We start from the raw sequence: 11,904 nt of genomic DNA, 5'->3' as shown, positions 1-11,904 counted from the left end.
GAGGAGCAGCCAGCCAAACCGTCGCCGAAGCGGAAAGACAAGGGAAAGAAGAAGGCGCAGTCGCCCGAGTTGACTGACGATGAAGCACCTCCCCCACCCCGTAAGGACAAGGGCAAGGCTGCCGATCGAGGTGCTGCACCCTCGAAGGCCCGGCCCACTCGGGAAGTATCCCATGACGACAACCCGGTGCCGGCAGGGAAATCCGGCCCACCGAAGGGGATTGCAGCGCCCGCAGTGACGGCCCCGGAAGGTGGGAATAAGGCGGTGGGCATATCCAAGGCCCAACCGAGCAAACCCCGGCCCAAGAAGAAGGCCGCGAATCCCAGCAGTCCTCGGCCCGAGGTAGTCCCGGAGGGCCCGGTCCCCAAGAAAGCTGCAAAGCCCGTGCCCGCCGACGGTGGGACCAAAGGGAAAGCAGAGCAGAAGGCCCGTAAACCGTCGCTCACCTCCAAAGCGGAGGCGGGCCCCAGCGGAAAGAAAAGGGCTCCGGTGGAATCCAATGCCGAGGACGACGACGAGGTGATCATCCTACCAACTCCGGGTGAGTGTCAACCTGCATCCCCTTGAGTAAATCCTGATTTCCCTCCTCATGAAAGTGACGGCGAAGAAGGCCAAAGACACGCCGGCTGTCCACACGGGTCGTCCTGGACCACAGCCGCATGAGGAGAGCCCGGCCACCGCGGGGAAGAGTTGGGAGGAACGGCGCCAGTGGCTTCGGGAGCTCACAGCCGATGACGGGGTGCAGAGCCTGGTCAACAAACTGCCCTACCTAGTGAGCTCCACCTTGACGTGCTCGCCACTGATGTTCTGACGCACCACATCTAGTCCGAGACCGGCGCATGGCAGTCCAAGACTAAGTGGGACTGGGCAAGTTGGAACTACCGCCGGGCCAGATGCACGCCGGACATTCACAATGACAAGGACGTCCTGGCACGGTTCCGTGCGTGGCTCACAAGGATAGGTACCAGTCTTGCGGACACCCCGATGAGCCGAGAAAACGGACTTATGGTTACCTTGGCGATTGCCATGGTTGTGAAGGACATCGAGAGGAAGATCGATCACCGGAGCGACGAGGAAGACGAGATCCCACAGTACGTGCACGGATCACAACTTGGTTGGAGCTTCGTCGAGGAGCTCGGCGAACACTGCGAGACGATAGGCAAACTGTGGGAAGACATGGCACATAGGATGCAGAAGAAGCGGAAAGCTGGAGATGTGCCCGAGAAGTCGTCAGCGATCGGCGCCCGGATCAAACGGTCGAAGCCAAACCCATCTGAATCGCCCGCCAATGGTCAATCGTCAGCCCGGACGTCAAACACGAAGAAGTCTGCGTCGCCGGCCAAGATTAAGTCTCAAAGCAAGACCACGACGGCGACGCGAAGGTCAACCCGCCGGCGTTAGCTGTCCGTAGTCCCCTCACATATGAGTTATCGTACTTTACATTATGTCGCCGAATCAATGTCAGTCTCATACAGCTGGATTGAATGCCGGCGTGGTATCCCGATAGCATTGCCTCTGTACAGTTGCCCACTGTGTAATGACATGCCGGCCCCGATATTCGAAGACCATCCCGGGCCGAGACTTGACAAAACTCCCGGGCCGAGACTTCCAAACTCCCGGGCCGAGACCTTCCCAAACTCCCGGGCCGAGACGTTCCCAAACTCCCGGCCCCGAGACTTTCCAAACTCCCGGGCCGGGATTGAGGACGAGTCTCGGGCCGCGACTTGGGTGTCTGCTCGGGGCGAGACGTTGGCGTCCCGGAGTGCTTAGGGCATTTGACATGCCTGAGAGGTAGCAGAGTCAGAGTTGTGATATGCCCGCAATAGCCGGTGCCACTGCGGTGTGCAAGTGCCCGGCCGAGAGTTTCCTGTGATGCTCGGCGCCGGTGGAACGCTTAGAGCCCCGGGCCGAGATATCGGGAGTGAGCTCGGGCCGGAGATATGACTATCTCCTCCGGGATATCCCAGTTGACATCTCAGAGGCTGTTGGTCAAGCAATATATAGTGTACATGGATTCCGCGCTATGGTACATTGATACGATACATGTCCGTGGCCCACCATCTCAATGCCGTACCCCCGGCCCATGTCACAACCCCGGGCCCTCTGCGTCAGCGACGTCGCCATTCCCCATCTCCTGCGACTGACCCTCTTTTTGCGGCCCAGGGCCCCCATGTAGCAAGCCAGCATCCACGCTCTCCGGTGAAGTTGGGGGGAGAGGTGGGGGGTCACCGCAGGGGGAGGTGGCACCGCCGTGATTTCGCCGGAAGTCGTTGTGAGAGCAAACGACGTGCTCGGCGGGGGTGAGTCCATCCGGGGACGGTGGGCTGCGACGGGGCCCTTCCATCCGAGTTCGTCTCCGATGGACCGACGGGGGACTCGGGCTGTGGCTCGGTGAGGTCAGGACGTGTCACCTCGCTGGCCGGCGTCACTCGAGCTGCTGTGGTGTCGGACGGCTCGGGAGCCACAACCGGGGGAGCAGCCGGCACGCTCCCGGGTGCATTAGCCGCGGCGGCGAGGAGCTGGGGGACCTGGCTGAACATTGGCCTTGGGACGAATGCCCCAAGTCCGCCGGCGCCCGTACCGAACTCGCGGCTTGCCCACAGGAGACGAGGGGGCAGTGGTGGGGGCACCGGGGCGTCCTGGGTCGATGGTCCTGGGCCGGGAGACGCAGACGTGGCCCTCACGGGCACCGGGGCTTGCTGGGTCGATGTTCCGGGGCCAGGAGATGCAGAGGCGGCCATCACCGGCACCTGTTGCATATGAACGTTAGGCTGCAGTCGAGCAATAGTAGAGACATATGAGAAAGGACGTACCTCGGTGGGCGCAGGGGGAGACGACCGGTGCGTTGCCGTGGCCCCATCCTCAACCGGAGACCTTGGGGAGGTGGGTGCCTCTTGAAGAACCGGCGCCGGGACGGGTGTTGGTGACCGGGACATGGGGCCCGCGTTCATTTGCGGCCCCGCTTCTTCTTCATCGGCCTGCAGCGCCTCGCGGAGGATGTCCATGTACTCCTCCCGGTGAGCGTCGCCGGTCAATGCATAGCCTGACCGGAATGTTAGCCGGAGCATGCCAGTGTCATCGCACCACTCACCGAGGAGCCGCTGATTCTCCAGCAGCGTGCTGTTCATTGCCTCTAGGGCAGCCACGCGTTCGTTCAGCTGCGCGACATTGTTCTCGAGCTCCAGGATACGGAGCTCGGTCCTCTCTCCCAGCTCGGCCTGGCGTTGCAACACCACAACGGGTGCGCCGAGCGAGCCACCGTCGCCGCCGGGGACCACTGGATACATGCGCCCTACTACGTGAGCGAGATGCATTCTCACCAGTGCACACAACACTTACTGATGTCCGTGGGATCGGCCGGTGGGTCCAACGCAGTCTTCGCCCGCTTTCGCGGGGGCTCTTTGCCGGCCGGTGCCTTCGACGATCCCTCGCCACGATCCGCTTTCCCTTTCCCCTTCGAGGGGGGCGCACTACCCTTCCGCTTCGGGGGTGGTTTGGTGACGGGTGTCGGGCGGCGGGACGGCGTATTACTGCGCCTCGTGCTTCGCCGAGACGCCGTCGTTGCGACCGAGCCCTCGTCGCTTTCGGTGCCCGACTCGCCGTTTGTCGTCGGGGGCCCGTCGGCAACACTCTGGGAGCGGTCGGAGACCACGCTGCTCGCGCGGGAGCTGCCCGCTGACGACTTCTTGGACGACTTCCCCCGCCCAGACTTCTGCGGCTTGAACGTCCCCTCGGTGTCGATGTCCTCGCACTTCGTCTTCTTTACGTGGCAGAAGTCGCACGCGGCCTGCTTTCTTTTCTTCGGCTTGCCGTCTTTCCGGAATGCCGACACCTTCGGGACGGAGATGTAGCATGGAAATCCTTTGCACGCAATGCAGGGAGGATCCTGCCGACGAGGTGAGGGTGACAGTTACAATGGGATCACGAATACTTACCCTAAGCTCCTTGTCCCCCTCCTTCCGGGTCTCCTTCTCGGCGCGGTAGTCCATCCTGAAGGCCGCTCGGTCCTTCTTAGCCGCTTTCGCCTTCTTCGCATCCACCGTAGCGTCCGGGGTGTCCAGCTTCAGGATCCCTTTGGGCCCCGCTTTGCCTACAATCTGGATGTCAGTCAGGCAACAGATTGAGACGGTGGGGAACTCACGTTTGCCCTTTGATTTCGCCGAGACCCGTTCTTCTTCCTCCTCCTCCTCCTCCTCATCCTCCTCGTCTTCGAGCTCCTCCTCGTCGGTCGATTCATCGACCTGGGGGCGGGCACGACCCTTGCCCTTCTTCGACCTTGGCGGAGTCGCGGGGCGTTTGCGCTTCTTGGATGCAGCCGCGCTTCCAGTCGACCTCTCGCCACCAGTCCTCTTCCCCGTGTCCCGGGATGCCTGGGCTCCTCTTCATCGACCTCCATGCGATCCTCCTGCATCGGCATCTCCTCTTCTCCATCCGAGCCGTCTCCCGCAAGCTCCTGGAAGCGCACCGCGGGGCCCTGGCGAGAAGGACCGGGTGTTGCATGCGTTGGGCCGGGTGCAACATGAAAGCCGGCCGGCGCGTCGGGATTGTACCAATCGCAATCCGGCAGGCGCTCATCGTCCGGACTGATGTTGGACAAGCGCACCGGGACGCCGACGGCATCGACGACGTTGATCTCTACAATGGCAGAGAGCAGCAGCAAGGGAACCAGAGGAGGTTCCCCCACCGAGTCGCAGAGCGTGATCTGCTCCATGACATCGCGCTAATACACCTGGTAAGCATCCTCCGTTTGATGAGCTGCATGCATTACTTACCAGGAGTGCCTGCAGCTCGTCGAGCTGCCGACTTGATGTCAATAACCCGGAGAAGTGAGATGGCGCGAACACTCACTATTTCCTCCAGCTTTTCCTCCTCCTCATCCTCATAAACCAACCGCCCTCCGAGCATCTTGAGCAGGCGGTTGTTTGCGTCGTAGAGATACGCGGCTATTTGCTCCGGCGACATTGCGGTCCTCGGAGGAACGTCGTTGTTGGCCGGTGGGGCGGCGGCGGTGGCAGCGTCGGTCGACATGGCTTGGTAGGGCAAATGCGAAGCAGAGTTACGAAAGCGAGGGGGGAGGGCGGGCTGAGAGCTTGCAGGCGAGGTGATGAGAGCAGGAGACAAGCGACGCGAAGCCACACCGATCGCGAAGTCCAACGTGGCTGGTCACGTGCACCCGGCCGGCCGCGGGATGTTTAGCCGAACATGAACATCGTGATGGCGCGTCGCGCCGTTCTTCCCATCCGTCCTCTATCATCTTTCTTCGCCTTTCCTCGCGCTACACTCATGTCTGCTCAAGGTAGGTCTCAGCATGCATCTCCGCATCATTGCTGACTTCTCCGGCCAGATTCTACCACTCCACTCGCATCCGGCGAGCCAAATGTGGCTGCGGCGAAGCGACCGGCGTCTCAGGAGCGGGTGGCTGTCCAGCCTCAGGTAAGCCAATATTACCTACGAGAATTTGGTTCCTAACACTACTATTCCATGTCTGCATGCAGGCTCCAATTGTCGGTGCCGGGGATGCGAAGGTCGGAAAGTACCTGGTGCGGCCGGGAGGCTTCAATGTGCCGATGAAGCGTAAGGGCTCGCATGCCCCGCAAGATAAGGTACGTGCATTTTTTGTCTTACTGCTACACCATAACACTGAGCGTCGAGTACGCAGGAGCGATCTCCATCGGTCCGGCGCAACACGCATCCTGCGGATGCCGACGAATCATCTGAGGCCCCGGTGAAGCGTCTCAAAGCTTCGGTAAGTGCTCAGACTACGCTCCGTGTGCACATAACGCGTGTTGACCACGACAATGGACCAGTTGACCACCACACAAGCGGGCCCCACGCATGCAGATAAGGTTGGTGCGGGCATCTCGGAGGCACTGCCAGGTCCGGACCGCATAAATGCGGCAAGGGAGGTAAGGACTGTTCACACTCCCATTGCCCATGTTTCCGTTTTTCGCTCTAATCACTTAGGTGTACCACCCTGTAGGAAAATCAGCAACGGGCACAAGTGGCTGCTGGGACCACGATCAAGCTCGGAAGATTTGGTGTTCCCTTCAAAAGAATGCCGAAGGTATGTCTTGCACACTGCGTGGGCTGTTCGACGCTAACCAGAATTCGTATTCGTGTTAAAAAAGATGCCAGGGACGTCGGGCTATGCTGGGCAGGTTACGCCAGCTGCCCTTGTAGCACATCCAGCCGCATCCGGCGATCCCGAGGTACCAAGGGGTGAGCCGGAGGTTGCTATCGTAAAACACACCAAGCCGGCCGGGAGAAGCACAAGCAAGGACACTGACGTGGAGGTCGTGGACGAGGGGAGCCAGAATGTTGCAGAGAGTGCCAACCGCAAGTCCGCGCCCCCTGTCCCCGTGGCTACTAAGCCTCGCCCACGCCCGCGCGTATTGAAGGCCCCTCGGCCCGATCCGTTTGGCCCAGCCATGGTGGGTCAGGACAAAGCCGCTACGCCCGTCGGCCTGGCGGAGCGATTCCGGTCTCAGGGTGAGGGATCAAGCCACCACGTCGGGGCTGATGCCGCGGTTGAGGATGACCGGGTGTCGCACCACAATGCAGCAGAGTATGGCGGGGCTCCGGATCGGAGCCATCTTGAGGGCAACGAGGTCATGGCTTCGGTAGGTGCTCATGCCATCCTGTCACATATATACTCATCATTAGCCTCAGCCTTCGGAGATTACGCAGGTCGTGCTGAACAGGACTGAGCACGGTGAGTGTTGTTTGTAGTTACAGTTCCACACTGCCTGGTTCTCGGCACTGCCCCGAGTGTCATGTGCATGACTCCAGCCGACGCTCGTATACACGCCTGCTCAGCGGTGTCGGCTCGGGCATGCATCCGGACTGTATGACCACCAGGTGTCAAGTCTGATGAGGCCGTGTTTATAGCGTACCGAGTACACGACGAGACCATGCTGCTCGGCAGGGAAGAAGACCCATTTTTCACGTTTTCGGTGACAATGACTGATCGTCACGATCCCGAAAATCATTTGTGGGAGGCAGACAGTCACCCTGATGTGGACTGGCCGCCAAATTGTATTGTCATGTTTTCCAAGGCTTGATTACCTGATTCGCTGACATATCCGTACTCAGTTCCCGGACCAGCCTTCACTGGTGCCACACCGACACGAGTCGCCGAGCTCCAGGCGGAGAAGGCAATCATCATGGCTCGCATTGACGCGCTTACCGCGCTTCAAGCAGCCAATAATCGTAATCACCGCGCCGTTGACTGGGTAACGGAGTACTATCAGGCGCGGGGTCGGTCGGGGTAACGGGCATAGTCATAATGTGTGTAGTAAATCGTTGGAATGATCTGAATGCTATACTGGTCCCTCACACTGAAGTCGCCGAATGATATCTATCACGGATGGGCACTGAATATAAATGGTAAAACGGTCGGTGAGTCGCAGGCCGGACCGTCGAAACGTCGGGCCGAGCCTACCCAGCCAGCCCTGGGTAGGTGCTGCAGGCCGTATGCAACGCCGGCCGGACCGTCGAAACGTCGGGCCGAGCCTACCCAGCCAGCCCTGGGTAGGTACTGCAGGCCATATGCAACGCCGGCCGGACCGTCGAAACGTCGGGCCGAGCTTACCCAGCCAGCCCTGGGTAGGTGCTGCAGGCCGTATGCAACGCCGGCCGGACCGTCGAAACGTCGGGCCGAGCCTACCCAGCCAGCCCTGGGTAGGTGCTGCAGGCCGTATGCAACGCCGGCCGGACCGTCGAAACGTCGGGCCGAGCCTACCCAGCCAGCCCTGGGTAGGTACTGCAGGCCATATGCAACGCCGGCCGGACCGTCGAAACGTCGGGCCGAGCTACCCAGCCAGCCCTGGGTAGGTGCTGCAGGCCGTATGCAACGCCGGCCGGACCGTCGAAACGTCGGGCCGAGCCTACCCAGCCAGCCCTGGGTAGGTGCTGCAGGCCGTATGCAACGCCGGCCGGACCGTCGAAACGTCGGGCCGAGCCTACCCAGCCAGCCCTGGGTAGGTACTGCAGGCCATATGCAACGCCGGCCGGACCGTCGAAACGTCGGGCCGAGCTTACCCAGCCAGCCCTGGGTAGGTGCTGCAGGCCGTATGCAACGCCGGCCGGACCGTCGAAACGTCGGGCCGAGCCTACCCAGCCAGCCCTGGGTAGGTGCTGCAGGCCGTATGCAACGCCGGCCGGACCGTCGAAACGTCGGGCCGAGCCTACCCAGCCAGCCCTGGGTAGGTACTGCAGGCCATATGCAACGCCGGCCGGACCGTCGAAACGTCGGGCCGAGCTTACCCAGCCAGCCCTGGGTAGGTGCTGCAGGCCGTATGCAACGCCGGCCGGACCGTCGAAACGTCGGGCCGAGCCTACCCAGCCAGCCCTGGGTAGGTACTGCAGGCCATATGCAACGCCGGCCGGACCGTCGAAACGTCGGGCCGAGCCTACCTACCGAGCCCCGGGTACGGCGGACAGGTTACATCAATCGCCGGCCGGAACGTCTCAGCAGTACTGGAACTGGCATTCTGAGATACCGGCCACCACGTCTGGTAGGCATTCATGGTTGACAGGCCGTCACGCTTTGAGTGGTTGTGCTCACTCACCGGCCGGAGCGTCTCAGTCGAACAATGTTAATGGACGGCCGAGCCTACCCAGACGTGTGGGGGAAACCCATGCATCCTGGCCACCACACCGCCCATGGCATCCGTTCAGCGTCGGCCGCCACGTTCCCAGCATTCCACGGTGCCACCGGCCGGAACGCTTGCATCGACCGACTGCTCGCTCCGGTCGGCCTCCGGGCCAACGTTCCAGACGGCCGAATCTCACTCCGGGTTTACCGTTGGTAACGGGTTAGACACACTAAATAATGTGCTTTGCGAGCACAAACTTTACCGGGCGAGTCGTCTTGTCAAGCTCAGCAATCTCCACTTCCGACATCTCTTCACGCTCATCCACCCAGCCCTCGACGTTATCCATATCCCACTCATCCACGTCGTCGCCGTCATCCTCCTTATCAATATCATCTCCTCGGAACAACTCACGCAGGGCCGCCTCCGCCTCATCGAGTGCGTCGTGATCGGCGTTCTTTTTCTTGCGTGCTACGTCGAACTGACGGAGTAGCGTCTTCACTATTAGGTTGATTACATGGTCGAAACAGCGTACATGCGCCGCGCGACCACGGAACGAGTTGATGAGCTCATCGAGCTCGTCGATCATAACGTCGTTTGCGGACGCGTTGTCCGCTGTGACAGCTAGCATCTACGAGCCAGTGAGTACTCAAAGTGCTATCCAACATTACAATAGATTAACTCGTACCTTCGTTTCGACGCCTAGACCCTCGATCAACTCAGCGAAGGTCTTCGCTAGGTTGAGCCCGGAGTGCGACGTTGCAAGCTCAACAACATCGAGCGTCATCCGAAGGGGTTGTCCTTCATGCTCAAGATGGACCGAGAACGCCACCATTGCCTTGTGGTTCGGTGAGGTCCAACAATCGGTGGAGAAGTTGAGTTCTCCATCGTATTCCTAACATTCTCGTAAGTACGTGATTCCTATTGTCAAATGCAACACTGACCTGCAGCATTTTCGCGATGCGCGCACGTGTACGTGTGAAGACCTTCTGTACATCGCGCGCCACCGTCCAGCGCGATGGTATCCAATATTCCGGCCGGCCCGTTTTCATGAGGCTTTGAAATGCACGGTCTTCGACGATTGCGAAGGGCCGCAAACTTTCGCTGACCCAGCGTACAACCTCGGCCCTAGTGCGGTGAGTCCGAGTCAACGATTTTAGTATACTGATCTGTTTGCCAGAAACCTACCTTGTCTCGGTGCGTGTATGCTGCCGCACCGAGTACGTAACCTTCCCCTTCCCAGTTCGCACGAATGACGTTGTCAGATCGCCGGAACGCAGGTATGTCTTCATGCCCTCGCGTGCATGTGACACTGACCCAAGATCATCAGCAGATCGCAACGCTTCCTCACCAAAGCAAGACTTGGTGTGTTTTCGAAGGTTACTGGTAGAGTGTCTGTCTTTCTTATCGAGCCAATGTTTGATTGTCTTATGACAGCCTCGATTCGCGCAGTGGAAGACATGGGCGCGCTTGCTGTCCACATCCTCGTGCACAGTGACTTCGGGCTTGTAAAATGCGTAGATAGGAGCTGTCCACTCCTTCATCAAACGGGCTATCATTGCATGTAAGTCTTGCAACTCGGCCGATGTACAACCACTGACCTAGTTCTTCCTGTGCTCCTTCTCTCTTAGGATAAGACGTCTTCTTGCGTCGACCATGTACATCAATCTCGATGATCTCATCGAAGTCGAGGTCCTCGTCGTCTCCGTCGGTTATATCGTGGACGCGTGTTCGCCGATCAGGCTTCCCCGTAGGTGTGGGAGCAGGCCCTGCTACTGTTGAAGATGCTGACGAACTCTTGATAGTTTCGGTGGCCTCGGTATTGATGGTAGGTGGGGTCTTCGACTTCGGTGGAGCCTTCTCTGGTAGAGTGGACTTCGATGACACAGCTGACCTGCGAGGTGCCTTGTCGGCCACAGCTGCTTGTGCTCTTTCTGACAGAATACGGATGCGCTTGGCAGGCCGAGGCTCGGGACTTCGAGAAGCACGTCTCGGGGGCATAATGCGGATGTGTCTCGGAGGCTGTGAGAAGCTTGCCGATAGAGTTATCTTGTTGTCTCCGCCTTTCAGGTCATGCAGCCTCGTCTGTATACTAGTTTTAGTGATAAGGTTCTATAGAATATGGGACACATCAAATGTAGCTACCCCGAAATGGAAATTCTGTCTGCGGGTATGCCACGGGTACGAGGGTCAGCCACACAGGACCCCTACCCCTACCCTGCTGTACCCCTACCCTGTACCCCCACGGGTTTGGCGTACCCCTGCTCTGCACTATGGGTCACCAAAGGGACCATAAGTGCGTACAACAGCCGGAAGAAGAGGGAGCGTCGATAGAGTGTGCAGTATTCATCTTATGCCGTCTTATGCGTAACGATAGTCACGGCGTTGTTCCCAGCGTCGTGCGCTTACGGTCGTCGTCCTACACATATGCATTCACACCATGAGAGATCCTCCTGGCCACGCCGGAATTGTACATGTAAGTACGTAGCTTACGCGACTCGCCGCCAGCACGTGATTTTGAAAGTCGCGACAGCAGTGGCACTGGCAGCAGCCTGAGAGTCATGTATGGTGCAGGTTCCGAGGCTACTTACGTGGCGTCATGCACACAGTGTGGTTCGTGGCCACGATGTCTTGGTCTACGTGGCCACGATGTCTTGGTCTACGTGGCCATGCACCGGCTCGTGGTCGGACGATGCGAGATTGGTTTGTGACCAGCGGCACCTCTACAAGATCTACTCTACTGAGACTCACGTTCTGACTGCAGCAACGCCCCGCATCTTGCACATTGATCTGTGGGCTCTAGCCCCTTGACCTGCGCCTCACGACGGGATGGTTGATGTACATCCCCGGGCTGTCACCGACGCCTCTCCTGGTATGTACGCTTGTCTCCGAGTCAGAAACATGGAAATAATACCAATTCTAGGTGGAGATGTGCAGCAAGAATCGACAGGTAATGGGTGATTTATCCAAACCGTCCCTGTTGCTCATAACTGTGTCTTACAGCAGCTGTGTCAAAAGACATGCCTCCAAGTACCTCCGCCGAACGGTGTGCCTTTGATGATCCAGGCGAAGCCGTAATGGGCCAGACAGGTCAGAGTGGCTAAGCCGGACTGTTGAATCGTGACTGATGCGTCGCCGAAGTCCCAGCCGACACACCGTCGTCCGCAGAAATGAATGCCGAAAGCCCACACGGAGGTCCTGCCAGGGATCATGAAGGAGTGGCATTAGGTATGGACGCCGTTCAGTGGTTGGCGCGAATCCACAGCTTGATCCATACGTGATGCGTCTACAGGTGTTCCACGACCGTCCA

The sequence above is a fragment of the Fomitopsis serialis genome (genome assembly GCF_022376445.1).
Source record: "Fomitopsis serialis strain Sig1Antser10 chromosome Unknown B0H18scaffold_225, whole genome shotgun sequence".
In the NCBI taxonomy this organism is placed as follows: Eukaryota; Fungi; Basidiomycota; class Agaricomycetes; order Polyporales; family Fomitopsidaceae; genus Fomitopsis; species Fomitopsis serialis.
This window is presented reverse-complemented; position numbering follows the sequence as displayed.